Source organism: Cibotium barometz, chromosome 29, assembly GCF_041138505.1.
Source record: "Cibotium barometz isolate CiBa-2024 chromosome 29, ASM4113850v1, whole genome shotgun sequence".
In the NCBI taxonomy this organism is placed as follows: domain Eukaryota; kingdom Viridiplantae; phylum Streptophyta; class Polypodiopsida; order Cyatheales; family Cibotiaceae; genus Cibotium; species Cibotium barometz.
In genome coordinates this window covers 47,195,973-47,206,138 of record NC_141074.1, presented here as the reverse complement: position 1 = coordinate 47,206,138, position 10,166 = coordinate 47,195,973, and the positions used below count along the sequence as shown (strand labels likewise).

General features: G+C 44.9%; 1 non-coding gene and 1 pseudogene across 1 annotated transcript; one reads left to right on the top strand and one right to left on the bottom strand.

The window, feature by feature from the left end:
• The first annotated feature begins 2,022 nt into the window (after positions 1-2,022).
• On the top strand, positions 2,023-3,697 carry LOC147622275 (uncharacterized; annotated as a pseudogene).
• Positions 3,698-9,271: 5,574 nt separating this feature from the next.
• LOC147622274 (U4 spliceosomal RNA) lies at positions 9,272-9,401 on the bottom strand. Its single transcript, XR_015269749.1, has one exon. It is a non-coding gene; the product is annotated as a U4 spliceosomal RNA (small nuclear RNA).
• Between the last annotated feature and the right edge of the window lie 765 nt (positions 9,402-10,166).

Below are 10,166 nucleotides of genomic sequence, written 5' to 3'. Positions count from 1 at the left end.
TTCACATCTATACATCCACATCTACATCCACATTCACATATATTCACATCCACATTCCCATTCACATCTATACATCCACATCTACATCCACATACATACATACATCCACATCCACATTCCACATTCACATCTATACAGCCACATCTACATCCACATTCACATCTATGCATATACATCTTCATGCATACATCCATTTTCACATTCATACATCCACACTCCCATCTCCACATCCACACATCCACATACATACATCCATTTCCACATTCAGCCTCCCATAGACATGGTCTTCGTAGGACACCATTTTTCTTGAATACACAACATCTAGTGCATTTCTGCTCACATTTCTGTCACGTGAAAATACATGATTTGTTTGCTTTCCAAATTGGCATGCTTCACATTACGAAGCTTTACAATTGATTTCAGATGCTTCTGAGTGCTTCATGGTGATTCCAAGAAATTCCAAGTCATGAGTGCATCTTAGTGCTTCTGAGCATTTTCAGACCACTTCTGAGTGCCCGACAGTGCACTATATGCTTAACCATGCTTTATAGTGCTTAACATACTTTTTCAAGTGATCACAAGTGCTTCTAAGTGGTTCATAGTGGTTCCAAGTAATTTTATGTCATTCCAAGTGCATCTAAATGTTTCTATGTGCTTCTAAGTGCCTTTTGTTGCTTCTGAGTGCTTAATAGTGCTTCAAAAAGCTGCCACCAGCACAGGTGCCTGAGAGTTCTTCCAAATGCTTAAAAGTGCTTCCAAGTGCTTACGCTCGTAATGGCTTAACAGAGCTTCAAAAGTGATAACAGGAGCTTCTAACTACTTCCAAGTGCATCTAAATGTTTATGTGTGCTTCTAAGTGCCTTTTGTTGCTTCTGAGTGCTTAATAGTGCTTCAAAAAGCTGCTAGGTGCCTGAGAGTTCTTCCAAATGCTTCCAAGTTCTTAAGCTCGTAATGGCTTAACAAAGCTTAAGAAGTGATAACAGGAGCTTCTAACTGCTTCCAAGTGCTTGTACGTGCTTGTAAGTGCTTCCAAGTGCATCTAAATATTTCTGTGTGCTTCTAAGTGCCTTTTGTTGTTCCTGAGTGCTTAATAGTGCTTCAAAAAGCTGCCAGGTATACCAAAGAGTTCTTCCAAATGCTTCCAAGTGCTTATACTCGTAATGGCTTAACAGAGCTTCAGAAGTGATAACAAGAGCTTCTAACTGCTTCCAAGTGCTTGCTAGGGCTTCTAAATGCTTGCTAGGGCTTCTAAATGCTTGCTAAGTGCTTGCTAATGCTTCTAAGTGCTTGCAAGTGCTTCCAAGTGCTTCTAGTGCTTGCTAGTGCTTCCATGTGCTTCTAAGTGCTTCCATGTGCTTCCAAGTGCTTCTAAGTGCTTTCTAGTGATTCCAAGTGTTTGCTAGTGGTTCTAAGTGCTTCTAAGTGCTTGCTAGTGATTCTATGTGCCTCTAAGTGCTTCCATGTGCTTCTAAGGGCTTCTAAGTGCTTCCAAGTGCTTCCACATGCTTTACTTACTTCTAAGTGTTTGCTAATGTTTCCAATTGCTTCTAAGTGTTTCCTAGTGCTTCCAAGAAATTCCATGTTATTCCAAGTTCATCTAAATGGATCCTCAGGTTTCTAAGTGCTTGCAGGGTGCCTGAGAGTGCTTTATAGTGCTTTACAACCATTTACTAGTGCTGCCAGGTGTGCAGAAAGTGCTACTAAGTGCATCTAAGAGCTTTACCCAATGAGTGTCATAGCTTTACACTGATTGAAAGTGCGTCATAATGCTTACCAATGCTATAGGTTGCTTCAGAATGATTTATAATGCTTGATAGTGTGTCTAAATTTGTCTTCTTTGTCACAGAGGGACTTCTATATGCGGTTCCAAGTGGCTCATCCTAACATAAGGATCTCCCTCAGATGTTTTGAGGGTCTAAAGACATACTTCGTACGCAAGTTGAAGGACCGCTTGTTGCTGTGAATACCATGTGCAGCTTGTCTACTTCAAGGAAGCTCTTAATCAAATGCGCCAGGGAAGATATGGGCTACATGGCCGGCCATGCAGATACAGGTGCCTTGTTTGCAGTTCTCATGATGGAACAGCGTAGTGCGCGGCCTCCAATGCCACATTTCCAAGCTTAACAGACCTATGGGAGTCTGTATTGTGCCCAAAACCCATTGACTGTGCTTATCACCGTAGACAATGTCTTTTGGGTACATGCAAACATTGTGGCATTAAACAGATCTCCTTGTGTCCACATGAAAAAAGCGATGACATCTCTATGATGACTGTCAAGCTTTTTGACGACGTTCCTACACAGGAAGTGGATGAGAACGGTCAAGCAAAAACTCGAAAAGATCTTGTTGTTCGCCAAGTCAGAGCCCGAGGACTTTCACTTCCTTGCTTCAAAGCAAATTGGGAAACTTCATCAAACACAATTATAAGTACAGATGGCAAGCTGAACAATTCAAAGAGTGTTTGGATAAATTTCCAGATGATGTAGTGGTGTCGGTAATGGATTTTACAGAGAATTACTCCTTCAAGGTGTAGAATGAAATTCAGTCAATGCATTGGTATTCAACTCAGGTGACAATCTTGGTCCACATTTCGTACCTGCGTGATGTGCTTGGTACCATTCGGAAGACAACCCACTTCTACATCTCTGATGACAAAATCCACGACACTTTGTTTGTGCAGCACTGCTTTATTTTGCACAATGAGTGGCTAAAAGCTCAAGGATGCAGTGTCAAGCGACACTGGGTGTGGTCTGATGGCGCTACTTCACAATTCAAAGCAAGGCGCCCTTTCTATTTTGTAGCCCGATACTTCAATATGACAGGTATTGAGATGATGCACAGTTTCTTTGCATCCGGCCATGGGAAGGGCGAGCACGATGGGGCTGGTGCGGTGCTCAAAAGAGCTCTCACACAGGAGCAGCTGAAATCTGACGGATGGGCGTTACATAACGCTTCAAGTGTGGTGGCATTCCTCAATGCAACCCTCAGGAAAGAATGTCCATTGACAGGGAAGAAAGTCGATCGTAGATTCTGGGAGGTCAAGCTCGGTGATGTAGACAGAGATAGAGAGTGGGATTGCATGCGGATCAAAGGGTCTCGATCCTTCCACTGTGTCAACGGCCTACAGTCAATCAGATATGCACGGGCTATGGTGCAGACCATTGTTTTGCCATGCGTGCATGAAAGGCCAATGGAGGAGATGTGTAAACAAGGACCACGTTGAGAGGTGGCAGTACTTGCAAATACAACCGACTGTCAATGTTCAAAACGATGGAGAAGCATCCAGTGATGATGAGTTACCAGGAGCCCCCATGTATGCTGGCCACCATGACGACCTAAGTGATGCCTTGATGGTTGGCCAGAACTTCACAGCAGTGAATGCAGAAGAGCCAGGTGTGTAGACTTCTACATCTTGAAGTGCACTAAAACCAAGCGCTTGACCATCAAATCTGAAAGGGATGAATGGCATAACCGTATTCAAAAGAACTCATTTGTCGTTGAGGGACTCTTCTACGACAAGGTAAATGGCCAAGATGACACCTACGTTCTTTTGGATGACAAGCCCCCTGCTTTTATCTACTCCCACCTGCTGCGATGCATGAGGTTTCCGGTAGAAGGTGAGCCTAATGTATATGAATTGTCAAATGATGTATTTGAACAAATCTATAATAGCATGCCCCCAGAGGAGAACTTGTAAGTTCTAACTTTCAAGCTAGCACAATGCGTCCTCCTAAGAAGCACTATTTCGCACGTTCAACTCTTTGACAACACTTTCAGTAGTAGACAAGCACTTTAAGACCACTTGACAAGCACTTCTAGTACCTACACAAGCACTTCTAGGATCTACACAAGCACTTTCAGATTACTTGAAAAGCACTTTAAGTACCTAGACAAGCACTTTCAGTAACTAGACAAGCACTTTCAGACCACTTGACCAGCACTTCCCAAACAATTGAAGTTCCTACACAAGCACTTGGAGGCCACATGTAAGCACCTGTCAGGTACTTTTAGTACCTAGACAAGCATTCCAGACCACTTGACAAGCGCTTTAAGCACCTTGACAAACACTTTCAGATTACCTGACCAGTAGTTAGCCAGCACTTTCTAGTACCTAGACAAGCACATGTTTAGTACTTTCAGACCACTTGAGAAATTCTTGTCAAGCACTTCAGTACCTGGACAAGCACTTTTAGTATCTAGACAAGCACTTTCAAACCACTTGACAAGCACTTCAATACCTAGACAAGCACTTTCAAACCACTTGACAAGCACTTTCAAACCACTTGACCAGCACTTTTAAACCACTTGACAAGCACTTCAGTACCTAGACAAGAACTTTCAAACCATCACTTTCTTAAGAGTCCACAAAATGCAACCACAGTATAAACTAAAGAAGATGACACCAGATCGACACAAAATCATTCCAAGGTCAAAACCATTTCTGTTTGTACATATGTCAAGGAGTGTTGGAAGTTAGCCACACAATAAAGGCACGGTCTCAGAGCACATTAAGCTACACAGTAAGGGCATGGTGTCATGGCAGTGAAGGGGCTACAGGCAGCCCTCTGTACAATGGAAAAAATGCCTGCAAAAGCACTTCTAATTTGCTGTTTTACTCTTTGGACGCTTATACTTTCTTTCTTTAGGATCTAGGTTGGGGGCTTCAATTTCTTTCATTTCCTCAACATTGTTCCACACGATTCTCCAATTCGACCATTGCAAGGCATCATCCCTGACATCAAAAGGGCACTCTCTGACAGTTTTTGCTCTGTCAGCACTTTCTGCCCACTGCAACACAAAGTCAGCCACATCCTGTTTCAGAAAATTTTCCCACTGCCCCTCAGTCTACTTCTCCACTTCAGGAAGGATCACATAGCATGCAGGATCATTAGAGTACATTTTATACAATGAGTCATCTAGCACAAGTGTATTTGTCTTATTGAATTTCGGGAAAAGATGCCAGAAGGTATCCAGGTTTTTCAAGAACATTGGCCTAGGAGGAATATCAAAGCGCCAAGTGCAAACATGGCAAGCGGTTTGCGACAGCCATCCACTCATGCATTTCTTGACTTGAGGCAGGCACTTATCCATGGCTATCTCCAATTCCCTGCCTTTGTGGGAGGTCCACACAAATACCTTTGCAACATGACTCAACGCAAGTAAGAACACCTCTGCATCCTGCCGTACGTAATAGGTGATGTTCTCATCCTCACAGACCTTGTTAAAGTACAGCGTTGAGACATTTGGGGGAATCTCTGTCCTGCGCGCTTATTGTGCACGCACAAAAGAACCTTGTTAAAGTCAACAACGACTGCCAGGTCTTGAGAGTCATTGAAGCGTCGAAACTGATAGCGTGGAGGACAGTGCTCAATGTGCTCTACCTCATCAATGGTGGGTGGTAGGATTTTTGAGCCAACAACTTGAATTTTAACTACATGCACAACAATTAAGATGGTCAGGACACGCACAGACACTGAGACAAAGGACTTATATATTATATTGCCGCAAAATAATGCGGCTTGCATGAGCAAAAAGCTACAAAGTTGCAAGAAGCTAAAGCTTCTTGCATGCTCGGGCTTTGGGGAAAATTGGGTTAGTACTTTTCTTGGGGTCCCGAAGAGGCCTATCCTCCACCTACCTTTTCTTCTTCTTTCGCAGCTCTCTTGCAACAAATTGGAGGGTCTCTTCCATATCTGGGTCCAACTCCTCTTCAGTATGTACACCTTTGTCGACGCGGCTTGGCTCTCCAGTTGGAGCACTAACATGACTTAATGTCTTAATGACATCAGTACCTGGGATAGCAATAGGAAATCAAGTTAGGAGCATAGGTAGTTAATATGATCACAATGATCATGGATAATCATGTCTGAGGATAACATGTTACAGCAATCAAAATTACCTTGTGTGATCTCAGAACCAGGTGTCTCCATAGGATGCCTCCATCACCAAGCACATCAGTTTTTTCAGACTACAACCACCCACCATGTTTTTGTATTTCATCATCAAGGCGTCTAGGTCGAAGGGGGCATCCACATCATGCATGGACGAGGTGGAAGCGGCTGGGTCCACCCCCTCACCAGCCTCTGGCTCACCTGAGACATAACAGACAATTACTGTACATATCAAAAGTAGCATGAATCCTGTCCTATGAAAGAGGCATGCCTTATCTATGGACTCCTGATATGCATTCCCAAGTGCCCAACATCTTGCTACAAGTGGTATCTCCCACGAACAGTCCGGAACAATGCACTTGGGCTCAGTCGCACAGACAATGGAAAAGCAAAAGGGGTGGTACTTGTGGGCACATGGCAGATAATAAACGCCACCCGCATGTTTGCTTGACAACAGCTGGCCACAGGCCACACAAGATCCACCAATGAGGACAGTGTCAGCACCTAGGACAGACTTGGCAGTCAGGGTAGGCACTAGAAGGGCTCTGCCCTCTCTCTTCAAGAAAGTGCATACCTCCATCATAAAGGAGGCCTGTCTCCTCAGCTCACATAACACATGCTCCATTTCCTCAACCGAAGCCTGCACATAATGAAAAACAACCAACCACCAGAACTTTCAAGCATGTGTAAGTGGTTTGAGCACCTGTCAGTGGTCTGTGCAGTGCCCTAAGGTCTAAGCACCAGTGAGTGGTCTAAGCACTTGAAAGTGGTCTGTGCAATGCCCTAAGGTCTAAGCACTTGAAAGTGGTCTAAGCACTTGAAAATGGTCTAAGCACTTGCAAATGATGCAACCACTTGCAAGTGGCTCTTCCAAGTGTTCTAAGCACCTGTTAAAGGTCTTAGAAATTGTATGTGCTTTGTGCTTTTGCTAGTGTTTTAAGCACTTGCAAGTGGTATGAGCACTTGAAAGTAGTATGAACACTTGCAAGTGGTCTTGAACTTCGCTAGTGGTCTAGGCACTTGCAACAAGTGGTATGAACACTTGCAAGTGGTCTTAGAACTTGCAAAAGGCATGAACACTTATTACAAGTGGCCTTAGCACTTGCAAGTGGTATGACCACTTGCAAGTGGTCTTAGCACCTTCAAGTGGTCTAAGCACTTGAAAGCGGTATGAGCACTTGCAAGTGGTATGAACACTTGCAAGTGGTCTTGAACTTTGCTAGTGGCCTAGGCACTTGCAAGTGGTATGAACACTTGCAAGTGGTCTTAGAACTTGCAAAAGGCATGAACACTTACAAGTGGCCTTAGCACTTGCAAGTGGTCTTAGCACCTTCAAGTGGTCTAAGCACTTGCAAGCGGTATGAACATTTGCAAGTGGTCTTGAACTTCGCTAGTGGCCTAGGCACTTGCAAGTGATATGAACACTTGCAAGTGGTCTTAAAACTTGCAAAAGGCATGAACACTTACAAGTGACCTTAGCACTTGCAAGTGGTATGACCACTTGCAAGTGGTATGACCACTTGTAAGTGGTCTTAGCACCTTCAAGTTGTCTAAGCACTTGTTAAACTTCTAAGAACTTGCATGATTTCTATGCACTTGCTAGTGATGTAAGCACTTACAGTGGTATAACACTTGCAAGTGGTCATAGCACTTGCTTGTGATGTAAGCACTTACAGCAAGTGGTCATAGCACTTGCAAGCAAGTGGTCTCAATACTTATGAGTGGTCTATGAACTCGATGACCTCTAAGCACTTGTTGCAAGTGAAACAAGCACTCGCAAGTGGTGGTGTAAATGTATGAGCACTTGCAAGTGGTGTAAATGTATGAGCACTTTCAAGTGCTTAAATCACTTGCAAGTGCATATATCACTTGCAAGTGCTTGGACCACTACTTAAAGGACATAAAAATGCTTGAGTTTTCAAAAGTACCTGCATAGTGGACACCTCCTCCTTCATCTCTCTAGCAGACGTCACAGCACCAGAAGCGGTTAGCGTCCCTTCCTACTCAAGCATCCTCTACACTTGCGTCTACTGCCAACTAGAAGTCATCGTCCCCACCACCATCCTCTAGTTCAATGAATCTCACATCGCATTTCCATGTGACATCATTGTCGAAGAGGCTCAAGAGGCTAAGGCCTTCTTCTTCTCCAAATGCCGGGAAACAATTGCCCTGAAGGAGACCCCATTGATGACAGCGAAGACAATGACGATGACAATGAGGGCGAGTACCATTCCACTGGCGTGCCCCCCCATGTCACCCCCAGCAAACCGCCTCTCCTAACCCACACCCCCATCCCACCCAGGCACCAGCTCTTAATTGCCACTCAACCCACCCCCCACTAGTGCCCACCAACACTCCCTCGAACCACCCAATCTCCCTGCCAAAATCCTATCTGGAACCAGGTTCCCCATTTCAACCACTTCACCCACCACCCTTCCACCTCTTTCCCCAACACCACTACCACCTAATTCCTCCATCCATCTCGGATTGGGCCCATCATCGCTCCCTAAAGATCTCCCTTCTACATCAACTTGCCCACATCCTGTCTTCGATGCCTCGCTTGGCACCACCCCCTCTACCTCCAACACTACTCCACCTCAACAACCCCAACCTGCGAACCTGCCTTCATGCACCCCCCCTAGAAAAGGGCGAAATCCCACCCTAACCCCCACAGGAGCAAGATGAGGTGGATCCCCCCCTGAGAGTCCCCTCAACAACTGGCACGCAATCCTCTGGATTGCATCGAGTTCGACGAGGCCATCCACATCCTACTCGATTGCCATCTACGCTACTAGCCAAGATCATAGACCGCATGGACATTCATGTTCTCTGGCTCTACATCGATGCCAAACAGGATGCATGGAAGTGATAGCACCTACACAGACAACGTAGTGGCTGCTACATTTGACCCCCACTGATGCTCGGCCTATCACAAACGATTGATCTTATGGGCGAGTAGCCGGTTTGGCACTATCACAAACGATTGATCTTATGATGAGGTATGGCTAGTGGAGAGAGAGAGAGAGAGAGAGAGAGCGAGAGAGCGAGCAAGCTTGGCAAAGACAAGATGGTGTGTGAGTAAGAGTTGTTTCTATTGTGCCCACGTCCGCCTAGTAGCCTTTTTAGGGTTTGTTTGCCCATGGCAAAATCTTCATCGCACAAGGGATCCAATCAGCTTTTGCACGCAACGGTAGAAAGGCCGTCCGTCCGTGTCTCTGCTAAAAGACCGTCCTCCAATATAAGCGGCAGGAGGCCGTTTTCGCCCTGTCACAGCAGCGAGCGAGAGAGACACCCCAGCTGGCTCGAAAATACGAGAGAGAGAGAGACCCCAGCTGCATGTCCGCCTAGCCTTTTCAGGGTTTGTTTGCGAGGCACACGCAGAGCGTGCACCTTCCAAAAATTCTCCAGGGCCCAAGGGCCGAGGAGGGGGTTTGGAAATAGTTTTCAACCAGCAATTGACGCGTCTCGGGAAACCCTCACTAACTGCGTCATTGCCCCAAGCGCAAAGATGGAGTCGATGATAGGCCCCTCAAGCTCTTTATACGTGATCTGTGGGCGGTGCTCCCCTCGTTGGAATTAACCTATGGGAGATATACCCATAGGTTAACCTTATAAAACGCCTATATTCTTGGCAGGACGATGGGCACTCTTGCGCACGTGTTTGTGTGGGGAAGCTTTAAGGGGGATTATCTATTGTATAAAATATGTAAATTTCACGCTTTCAAAATTTGCATATATCCTCATTCATCAGACAGTTAAGCTTGGAATATGTGTATGAATTCTAATTTGGTTATCAGACTCCAAAGATTTGGTTAGTGAGATTAAGGTTCCAAGATAGGCATGTTTAAGAGATTGGGGTGTACGCCTTACGCCAACCATGTGTGGGTCCAAAGCTAGACTAGCATGTGAGGCAAGTTATATATTTGCAAGCTTTGTAGGATAATACCACGCATGCTGTGGAGCGTGTGTGCAATGTTGACTACTACAAGGTCCTCTAGGGATGAAGTGGCCTCATACTCTAGTGCTTCACCCATCTAACTCTTACATGGTTGAAGGTGGTCTAGTGTAGCATAACTATAGCTTGGTTGTGCATCCACCAAAGATTTTCCCTGTATGTTATCTATGTATAGATGTAGCTCAATTGTTGGGACATGGTTATGTAGATCTATAACACATATCTTTAAATGTTAAGTCCTTTCACATTTTGTCGAAATGTCTTGACATTCTATTATACATGCATAAAATCTCTTTAAACTTTGTAACATTGTCTCTTCC